At 47.0% G+C, this 10,066-nt stretch overlaps 1 long non-coding RNA gene across 1 annotated transcript; it reads left to right on the forward strand.

The window, feature by feature from the left end:
* Window positions 1–1,346: 1,346 nt before the first annotated feature.
* On the forward strand, window positions 1,347–6,091 carry LOC127307253 (uncharacterized). The gene is made up of 2 exons (XR_007855358.1): window positions 1,347–2,544; window positions 3,053–6,091. It is a non-coding gene; the product is annotated as an uncharacterized lncRNA (long non-coding RNA).
* The last annotated feature ends 3,975 nt before the right edge of the window (window positions 6,092–10,066 follow it).

Consider the following 10,066-nt stretch of genomic DNA (forward strand, 5'->3'; position numbering starts at 1 on the left):
AACTACTATATTATAGCTTAACAGCTTCGATTTTTCCTATAATTTTGAACTCTGTTTTGAGTTCACAGCGTTTTGACACGTATGCTCTTTTGTAGTTAATTCTCACGGTGCTTTTTTGTATGTGCAGTTGCGGTGTTGCCTTGGATTTTTGGTTGTTTCTTTTGATGTGTGCTGTGATTCCTTTTGACGTGGGTGGACGTAGAGATTTCACTGTTGTCAGTCGGTTTGTGAGCTCTGGCGTGGACACCTGGTTCTCCACACCGCTTTGACCCGAATTTTCTATCCCCACTAATCCTTCTCCTCGTGTCGGGAGTTCTCTGGAAAACCCATGCCTTTGCCAATCCCTGGAGTTTCTTTTTTTTTAGATAAAAGGCCTAAAGGGCCCGACTTTAAATTAATAAAGCCCTCAACCGGCTAGGATACAACGGTGTTGCTTACACGCACTTGAACAAGTTTAAAAGAAAAGCAAAGCCCTATAGGAACTAAAAGCACCGGGAGCCGCAAGCAGGGCCGAAGCAACAGCAGCAAGTCCTGGAGTGCCCCTGCACATCCAGTGCAGGTTTGGACATTGGCAGGAATTAACCTGCGTCCCTAGACTGCCCAACCTCTGCTGTGGAGGAGACTGCACATTGGCACTCGGAGCCGAATTCCGTGAAGCCGCACCATCGAAACACCATCTTGCACAAGCCACGAAGAACTGCCACGGACGGAAGGGACAAGGGCCAAGCAAAGAGGAGAAGCGCCAGCGCCAAAAGGATGAAGAACCGGCTCAGAGACCACCTCGCCGTGCTGCTGCCGGAGGAGGGACCCTTCCCTCCTCACCCAGGCTCGAGGGTGTCGACCCACCAGCAAAACAGGACATAGAAGTGGTGTAGCACCCAAAAAGCTTTGAACTTGCTGGGAAGCGCCTCCGACCTTGCCAACACCATGCCCACACCGCACCATCGTCCAAGCCTCCAAATTGTCAACTCCTCCGTCCCCTCATCCCAAAGCGACGCCTCCAAGGAGGAGAACGACGCGGAGCGCCGTCGTCGCTCGGCCAAAGCCTAGGTTTTCACCCGGGGTGGAGGGGAAGGGAAAGGTAAGGTAACCTCATCCGCCCTTCAAGAAGGAGAACGGCGACCGAAGTCGTCGTTGCGGATGTGGCTGACGAAGCCAGCCAAGGGTTTCCCCCGGAAAACCACCTGAACGCCTCGCACGGATGCAGATCAGTCAGTCCGAGGACCATCTGAGCTGGATCTGGCGCGGAGAAGAAGAGCCATGGAGACATAAACAGGACAGACATAGAAAGCGCCAGGGCACCACTACGCCGCGACAAGACTTCCGCCAGCTCCTCGCCGTCCCTGGAGTTTCTTCCTCATATCTCATCTAATTGGCACTCCCACGCAATAATCCCGTGCTCCATCCGGTGGTGACCGGCGACACGAGGAGCGGCTGCCGGCAGAAGAGAGGAGGCCATCCATGGCAAGTGTCGGGAGGGAATGCAGCGGCCGGTGGACGGTGATCGGAAAGGATGACATGGCCAGCGGCGAGATATTGTCGGACGGCGTCGCTGCTCTCCATCACCTCCCCGGAGTAGACGGGGTGGAAATAGCGGAGGGGACCAGCAGTACCAGAGCTCCTCAGTGGCCGGCGGCCATGGTGAGGCTCGGCTCCTGCTCCAGTGAAGCGGCTGGCTGCCCCCTCGGCGCTGCTCTGGCCGACGGCGAATTGGTCGACGGGGATTGCGAGCAGGAATTTCCCCCCGGCCGGGCTCTCCCCTGCCGCGTGACCCCCCTGGCATAAGTTCTTGGTGTTGCGAATTGTGATGTCCGGTCTTGGCCACGCTAACTCCTGGTGCTCGCCGGCCGAGCGGCCAGATTGGATTGGGGGTTGTGCCTCACCGTCGTGATTCCCGCATCCTCTGGCGTATGCGCGTCTTACCCTCTTCGAAGAAGTCCTGGTCGCTGTGCTAGAGCACTCCGCACGGCGTCACCGGCGAGCTCGCTGTCATGGAGGATGCCATTGGGGCCTCTGCGTCGACTCGGCTACAGGAAAAGCCTTCGTGCACCACTGCAAGCCGTCACCGTCATGTAGAGGGAGGCAGCGACGGGTGACCTAAGGAGGCCCGGCCTCATCTTCTTATTCCTAGATGCCATCTCCATCAGACCTCCCTGGTTCTCTCCGCTGCGGTGGCGGGTCGTGCTGCGCGTGGACGCCGCTGCGGATGGCTGTGAGTACCCCGGATGGCCGCAGACGGTTGGGCCAATCTCACGGACTCCGGCTGCGAGGACCGTGGATTCGGCGGGTTCAGGGCACGCCGCCATTCATGGCGCCCGAGGAGGCGCGCAGTGAGGAGCAGGACCCCCATCGAGTTTTGGATTTGACGGCCCACGGTACGACGAGAGGGAGAATGACTGCCAGCGTCCCCATCCACCATCACGGCGGCGCCCCTCCGCCTGCTTCTCCCTCCTAAGCGGCGCATGGATTCTTGGTGCCAGGGTGAGGGACGCTCCGATTGGTAGGGTGAGCATGCCCACTCTGCATTTGGAACAGGGATTTCCGGTGAGTATTTCTGAATTCATCGATGGTTGCTTCTATTTCTCACGTTCTTCTGATGGATTCTTCAATTTTGTTTCCATGTGAATATATGGTTGCAAACAACCTTGACAGCAGCGTTATACTGATGCGTTGTAATAAAAATTGTACTACTACTATTGTAAGTTTAATTCTACAAATGTGATCATATATACATGAAATTAGATATGGCCATCTCTTTCATCCGTATACTGTTGTTTGTCTGATTGCCCCAGTTTTAACTACCTGCACACCCATTAGGATCTAACGGCAAACACAAATTAAATCCGAGGATGTAAAGTTCATTAAAACATACTTCTTAATAGCATCCTCACTATTTCAGTAGCCTTAATTTCTTATGTTGAATGGCTATATTACTGTCTTCTTCTTGGTACCTATCTAAACAACACTGCCCTTTTGCTTTCTACTTCAGTTTTGTAGTTAGCCCTTCAATAAGGGGTCTGCTCAATAGTAGTTTTTTCTGTTCTTGGTACAGGTGTCTACGATTCACAGATTTGAATCACTGGTGGTGAAAAACATGGACTTTGCACATCATGTCATTTTTCTCAAGGGATACTTTTCAAGTTTTAAATCTTCTCTACTGTCACTTAAGTGCTATGACTGTTTGGTCAGAGAAATGATACAAGTGTTCAGTCATGATATTTAATTTTCTACGGAAATATGTATGCGTTATCCAGGCTGCAGCTCGATGGTATACAGACTCCACACATCTGGTCCCTTGTGCTGAAGAACTAGGTATGCTATCTCTTTCAGATTACAATTATCTCATCTGTGGGTAGAAGAAAACTTCGGTTAACTTAGCAGACAAAGCTTGCTTGGAAAGCAACATTTCTCACCAATCAGTCCAATAGTTTATGGGACTGGTTATTGGTAAATTACATTGGATAAAACTCCCTTTTATCAGTGTTGACTGCTTCTCTGTGTTCCATTCATTAAGAGCTCTATACTATAATGGCAGAAGTTGTGTTGACCAGATTAGCCAAATCATGCTTGAATAAATTTATATCCAACATTGCTAATCCTTTATTCATTTGCTACAGAGTAATATATATTCAATGTGGACATAATCTACATATCATTGTTTATCTCTTCAATCTTCATTAACAGAATTTTACCACTTCCACATAGATGGGAGGAAGAGTATTTGATGGTTCATCAACCAGATGGTCTGCTAAGAATTGTTTAAGCATTTTAAAGTTGTTTTTTGCTGGCATGTCATTTCTAAAATGATCGTTTGATTGAGGTACTTGCATTCTTATAATGTATTGGGAATTTTGGATACAGTGGTGAGGTGTGGGAGGTTGTTTTCTTTCTTGTTATCTTTTGAATAACCGATGAAATGAATAATAGCTTAATGTTGCACATTCTTAAGGGTCAGGATTAGTTTCATGTGTACAAAATAGTAGGAGGTGGTATCTTCTATCTCCATTTTCAGACAAGTTTTAGGTTGGAACATGTTGGTATTATCTTGGAAAATGGAACGCAACCCAATCATCGAAGTGTTCCCTGGTAGAGTCAAAACAAAAATTATCTGACTTATTCCCTACGCCATGGTTAGTTATACACTTAGAATTTCTAATCTGGACATCACATTGTACAGAAGTACTATTAGTGTGATTCGGTTTTTCCTAAAAATAGTTCGCCAAGCAGGAAAACCTCCGGTCATTTTGAACGAGAAGCTAATATGATTACCACGTAGTGTCTTAGCATACTATTCTTTAGAGAAATATATAGTAGATATGAAATTATTTAAATAAGCATCAAATCAAGATTATTATGTTCTGTATATGTCCTAGGAATTTATCTTTCTAATTTACTATTTTTCCTATACAAGTTGCTTTGTTTTAAGGAATCCATTTTTCTGGTTTATGTTTATTCCAAATGAACTCAAATCATTTGGAACTGAACTCGCAAGGTCGCGCTGGTTCATGAAATGTGCTCATATAGAGGACATGGACATACCTCTGTCAAATAAGGTGATAGAACCTGAACTTTTGACTACTCAATCATTTTTTTTTGCTGCTCTAATTTTCTGTCTACGGAGACCAAGGTTTGCATAGGTAATTAGTCTCTTGAACCAACATATTTTTCTTTGAGCTAGAGTAATAACTAGGAGTAACTCACAAGAGTGACTTAATTTTCCTGTTAGGTACAGCCTGATAAATATGTGATACTGATTTATTTCATAGCCTGACTGTAGCTTTGTAGTTTGCCTAAGGTTAATTGTTGTAAAATTGAGTCAAGCGGTTGGGTGGCGTGTCAAGAATGTCCTATCTTCTCTTTCTTCGGTAAGGAAAAAATTTTGTCCAGGAGATCTCCCCATACATGGGTTTGTGAGAAGGTAATCAGTTGAGGAGCTGTCAGTTTGGTTCATCTTGCAAGACAATCACTCTTTCGCTTATCCATATGGTACTCTCTGATTCTTTATTTTCTTGATAATATGCTTGCTCTTGAAGGTGGAGTAATTCTTTTATTGGAAGACATGTATGGTGGCTCCTGAATATTATTTTGGGGTTCATTTCTACAGTCTAAATGATTGTCACATTGTTTGCGTAAAGTATTCTCCAAAAAGGTGTATTAGGCAAGAATATAAATGCAATCATGCATACTCTTTATGATTCCTTTGTCTTTGAACTAATTTTATTTTATTTATGTTTTTCAATTCAAATGTTTGAGAAGTTGTTCCCAGTATTCAATAGCATTTTCTTCTATTATTGATGTTTCAAGTTCTATATAATAGTGTTTGTATATTAGGCAGATAGATTGTTCTCTGTTAAGGAACTAGCCTGTAGATCTTCTCACTCCTTATTCTTCCTAAGATTAGAGTTTAAGTTTCCCTATGTAAATGTCAAATTGCAGATAGATTATAAGTTTTCAGATTATTTATTTTCCCCCAGTACTATACATGTACTGTCTCTGCTTGATATGAAGGCCACTTTTCTTCTACCATCAATAGTTGTACCACTACTAAAAGAAATGCATCCACTTATTTTTTGTTGTTGAAAATAAAAATGGTTGTTAGAATCCACCAACGGAAGTTGAGCTCTACCGTTGGATAGCACTATTACTATATTCTTGACACTTCTTTGCATCTGTCAATTTAGTTATCACTGAATCTGTAAGATACTTATTGGCATCTGTTGTTATCGTCGAATTTTTCATAGGTTTTTCCCCAACATTGCATTGCTCCATTATTATTTTTACCACCTGCCCCTCGAGACTATGGACTGTGCCGGACAAGCCTTATAAACATCAAATCACTCTAACAAAGAGTAATTGCTTGTGTGGTTCTAACTTTGTTCAAATCATTTTTAATTTCAGGTTTTACAAGTTGTAGCGGCGCAGGATGAGGACAAGTTAAGCTAGAAGAAACACCGGCCATGGACTAGAGAAAAGAAGCAAGGGCACATTAAGAGCTCCATTGAGGTGAAAGCTGGCCATAGTATATCATTAACTGTAGTGACACTACTAAGACCCTTAAGTATATTAATCATGTCTCAGCCTACTTTGTTCATTATATGGATTACCCGTGTGTTTCTCTTCAGTCAGATTTTATTTGTACAGGGTCTATTTGTGATTCTTTCGCTCTATTACTGGTCATGATATGAATGTGTTCGCTGTAATTATTTTGGACGAAACTAGCTAAATATTCCTGCGTCATCAAACATAAGTAATACACTCCTCTCCAACTTCTAGCCCAGCGCGGCGTGCCGCCGCGCCATCATTTGCTAGTATTTAATAATGGAGGGAGTGGCTTCCATAGCATGGCAACTTGACCTTGTTTGAATACAAAATTGCATTTCCTTTACTCTGGGGGCAGGATTCTCGCTGCAGGTGGCTACCCCTTGGCCCGCGTCACCAGTCAATACCGATACATATATTTTTTATAGCCAAAATGCACAATTCCATATTGCAAGAGTGACGGATTCTTCTTCTTCTCTCTTTTGTATAATTGTATTCTCTCTGTTCTATAATTCTTGTCGCAAATTTAGATACATCCCACGACAAGCATTACCGAACGAGGGAGTACCTATGTTGGATCCCTCCTCTGTTCCTCCGTAAAGTTAATCCAGTATTACTCTTTAACAGAATTGCTGTTAGTTTTTTCTTTTCGGTCGGCATTTTGCTGTTTGAGAATCATAATGGTTTGTGTGTCCGGACAGAAGGACGGGAGAATTAGGGAGGCATGTTTTCCTGTGATGTACTGTATTGCCAATCCATTTGTTTTCACGCTTCCCATGGATGGATCCAACACCGGCCGGTGATCAATTACATCATCAGGTTTGCACACTGGCTGGAACTTCCGGTCCTCCTGACCGGAATTTTCGGTGTTACTGAAAAACGTCCATAACTGTCAGTTCTGAGAGCTTCACTCATATAAATAGCTCTCTTCTCCAATGGGACAAGTTGCTCAATCATTGAAGAAAAATCTGCCAAGTCTCACCACCATTAGAGCCACCTCAAGGTTGGGCGCCTCCTCTTCTGGGGCGTTCCGGGGTGCACCCTGGAGCACGTCGTCGACGACATCCAAAACGGCATGCCGAGGTTGGAGACACCATCGTCGCCGCCACCATCTAGCAGCCGAGGTCGTCCTCCTCCAACTCTTCCTTGTCAGGGCCGACGCGATCGACGCCTTTCTCGTCGCACCGCGTGGCGCCCTACGCCATGCCCAAGCGCGAGGTGAAGGAGGAGCCGGAGTACGCGATGCAGCCCGTCAATCCGAGGCGCGGCGGCAGCGGCAGCCAGCAGCAGCAAAGGCGCGGCGGCGGCGCCCTCCTCATCCTGAAGCCGGAGGTGAAGGAGGAGCATGACGACGATGCAGCCGGGAAGGCGGCGCTGCTGGCGGAGTACGAGCGGCAGTAGCATCTCATCGCGAGCAGCGACGACCCCAAGGACTGCTTAGGGCTGCACGCGGTGTTCCCGGCGTCGCTAAACGACAAGGACGCCTAGAGGGACGACCTCGACGCGACGATCGTCATATCCATCCGCGACACCGGGAATCCGCTCGTCGACCTTATCGACGACGGCGAGGATGGACCAAGCGGCGTGGTGAAGGATGAGCCCATCGACGTGCCCGACGAGCGTGGCAAGCAGGAGATCGTCACCGATGACCTGTATAACTTCCCCACTACTACGACGCCTCTGACCGCCGCAAGTACTACTAGATTAGGATTTAGTTTAAATTTCATCGAATTTCGTTCGAATCTATGTAATATATAGCAAGTCTGAATGAATTCAATTAAGTTTTAAATATCTGAAATTCCGTTTGAAGAATGCGGCTGGGAAGCGACGTCCCCTAAACGTGGCACAAAGGAAGCAAGTCCCCCAAACGCTCGATCCGGCACCGTTTGGAAACGCTTCGAGGGACGTGCTGGAGATGCTCTAAGATTTTTGACGATCAGTTATACACTTCACCTGCAGGGGTGGTTGTCAAAATTATTCTATGCTACTCTATCTGTTTCTAAATATAAGATGTTTTGCTAAGCCAAATTAACATGACAAAACATGTTATCTATACCTAATAATAAAGGGAGGATTGTTTCCTTGGTCCAACACTTTTTTTTGGACCGATTTGCCCTCCCACCAAATCACATACAACGCACTATTGCCACCAAACCGTTTTATACTTTTTTTTCCAGTCCATCATCCCGTGCGTGGGCAAATGTGAGAGACGCCTCGAAGGCTGGGGACGACGATAGGTACGATAATGGCGAAACTCGGAACCAGCGTCATGCCGATCGACTCGGTTGCAATCAGCAGCTCGATGGATTACGTGATGGAGCAGGGGCGTGACGGAGCAGCTGGCAAACACCGGCCATGCGCTAGCCATGGTCAGGGGCTCTGGCGCACGAAACTCGCACGGAAATCGCCCCAGCCACATCCCGGCGCAGCAGCGTCGCTCGACGCGACCACATCTCCTTTCAATCGAGCTCGCCTCCAACTCCCCGTCCTACCTGTCCTGATGGCGCTCGACGGTGCCCATTGCGGCCTGGAACTGTCGTGCGTGAGCTCATCTCCCCTCCCATGTTCGGGGCTCTCGCTTCCTCCCCGGGCACGGACATGGCCACGGCGGGCGGAGTTGGAGAAGGCCAGGGCGGGGATCCAGAGCTGGGCAGGGGAGTTGGAGCTTCGGGCGGCGTGACTAATCGAGAAGCAAATTTCTATTTGGAGCTTCCTTCTATAGCTGAAAATCAGCAGTAAAAATCAGGAGTTGGGAACGGCGACTGCAAATTCAACAAATAAAACACCGGACCACGGCCGGGTTTCAACAGATCCGACACTACCTCGCGTAGTCATTCGTTCAACGTGGGACCTTGCCGGAGACAGCGGAGACGTAGGCTGCGGATGCTGAAGGCCGAAGGCGGGAGCTGGGCGGCGTGGCCGACACCCTCGGCAGTGGTGGCCTACCGTGGAAACGGCAGAGGGCGCAGGGGCCGACGACGGGGACCCTCGGCGGAGCACAAGAGAGGTCACAGGGCTCGAACGATGGCGATGCCGCCCGTTGCCTCGACCAGCACGTCCGCACCACACTTTGTCAGTAGTGAGCGTTCAGCCAGCAGGGTCCGCTCCGCGGAGAACAACGAGAAGAACGATGGAGCTGAGGAGGCTTGTGGGAAAAGATGGCGAAGCAGGACAGACCGGGACGTCGTACTGGTGGAGTGGAGGCCTTGAAGATCGGGGCATCAAGATCCCCTTTCCCATCTGTGCGTTGAAAGGAAGAAGGCCAATGCCTTGTCCTTTTCTCTGTAAATAACGCACTTTTTTTTTATTTAGCTTCTGTAATAACGCACAGCTGGAGTATATTTTTCGTTTTCCCTCACACACGTATGGGACCTGCTTCTTGTTCTTTCCCTTGCACATTCCATTGCAATAGAGCAACCCCAACAAATACATGTAATACATGTTTGTTCTTCCTCATTTTCTGTTAAGTATTTTCGAAGAAAACTATTTTAAATAACACACAAAATTGAAAAAGTACCTTTAGTACCTGAAAAAAGTACTTCTATCTTTAATTTTCTCGAAAAATATTGACAAGCACCCACGCGATGGAGGAGCCACCTGAGAGGCGAGTCTGTGGCTTAGGGCCTTACAAGCCCATTTTCTTAGGATTAACTATGTTCGTCATGAATAGGAGAGAACATGAACACCTTCCTCTACCGTGACACGGAGGAGAAGTGTTTGTTTTGATTGAGTTTTAGCTTATTCCGATGCAACGCACGGGCACTTTTGCTAGTATTTAATAATGGAGGGAGTGGCTTTCATAGCATGGCAACTTGACCTTGTTTGAATACAAAATTGCATTTCCTTTACTCTGGGGGCAGGATTCTCGCTGCAGGTGGCTACCCCTTGGCCCGCGTCACCAGTCAATACCGATACATATATTTTTTATAGCCAAAATGCACAATTCCATATTGCAAGAGTGACGGATTCTTCTTCTTCTCTCTTTTGTATAATTGTATTCTCTCCGTTCTATAATTCTTGTCGCAAA

Source organism: Lolium perenne, chromosome 6 (assembly GCF_019359855.2).
Source record: "Lolium perenne isolate Kyuss_39 chromosome 6, Kyuss_2.0, whole genome shotgun sequence".
In the NCBI taxonomy this organism is placed as follows: Eukaryota; Viridiplantae; Streptophyta; class Magnoliopsida; order Poales; family Poaceae; genus Lolium; species Lolium perenne.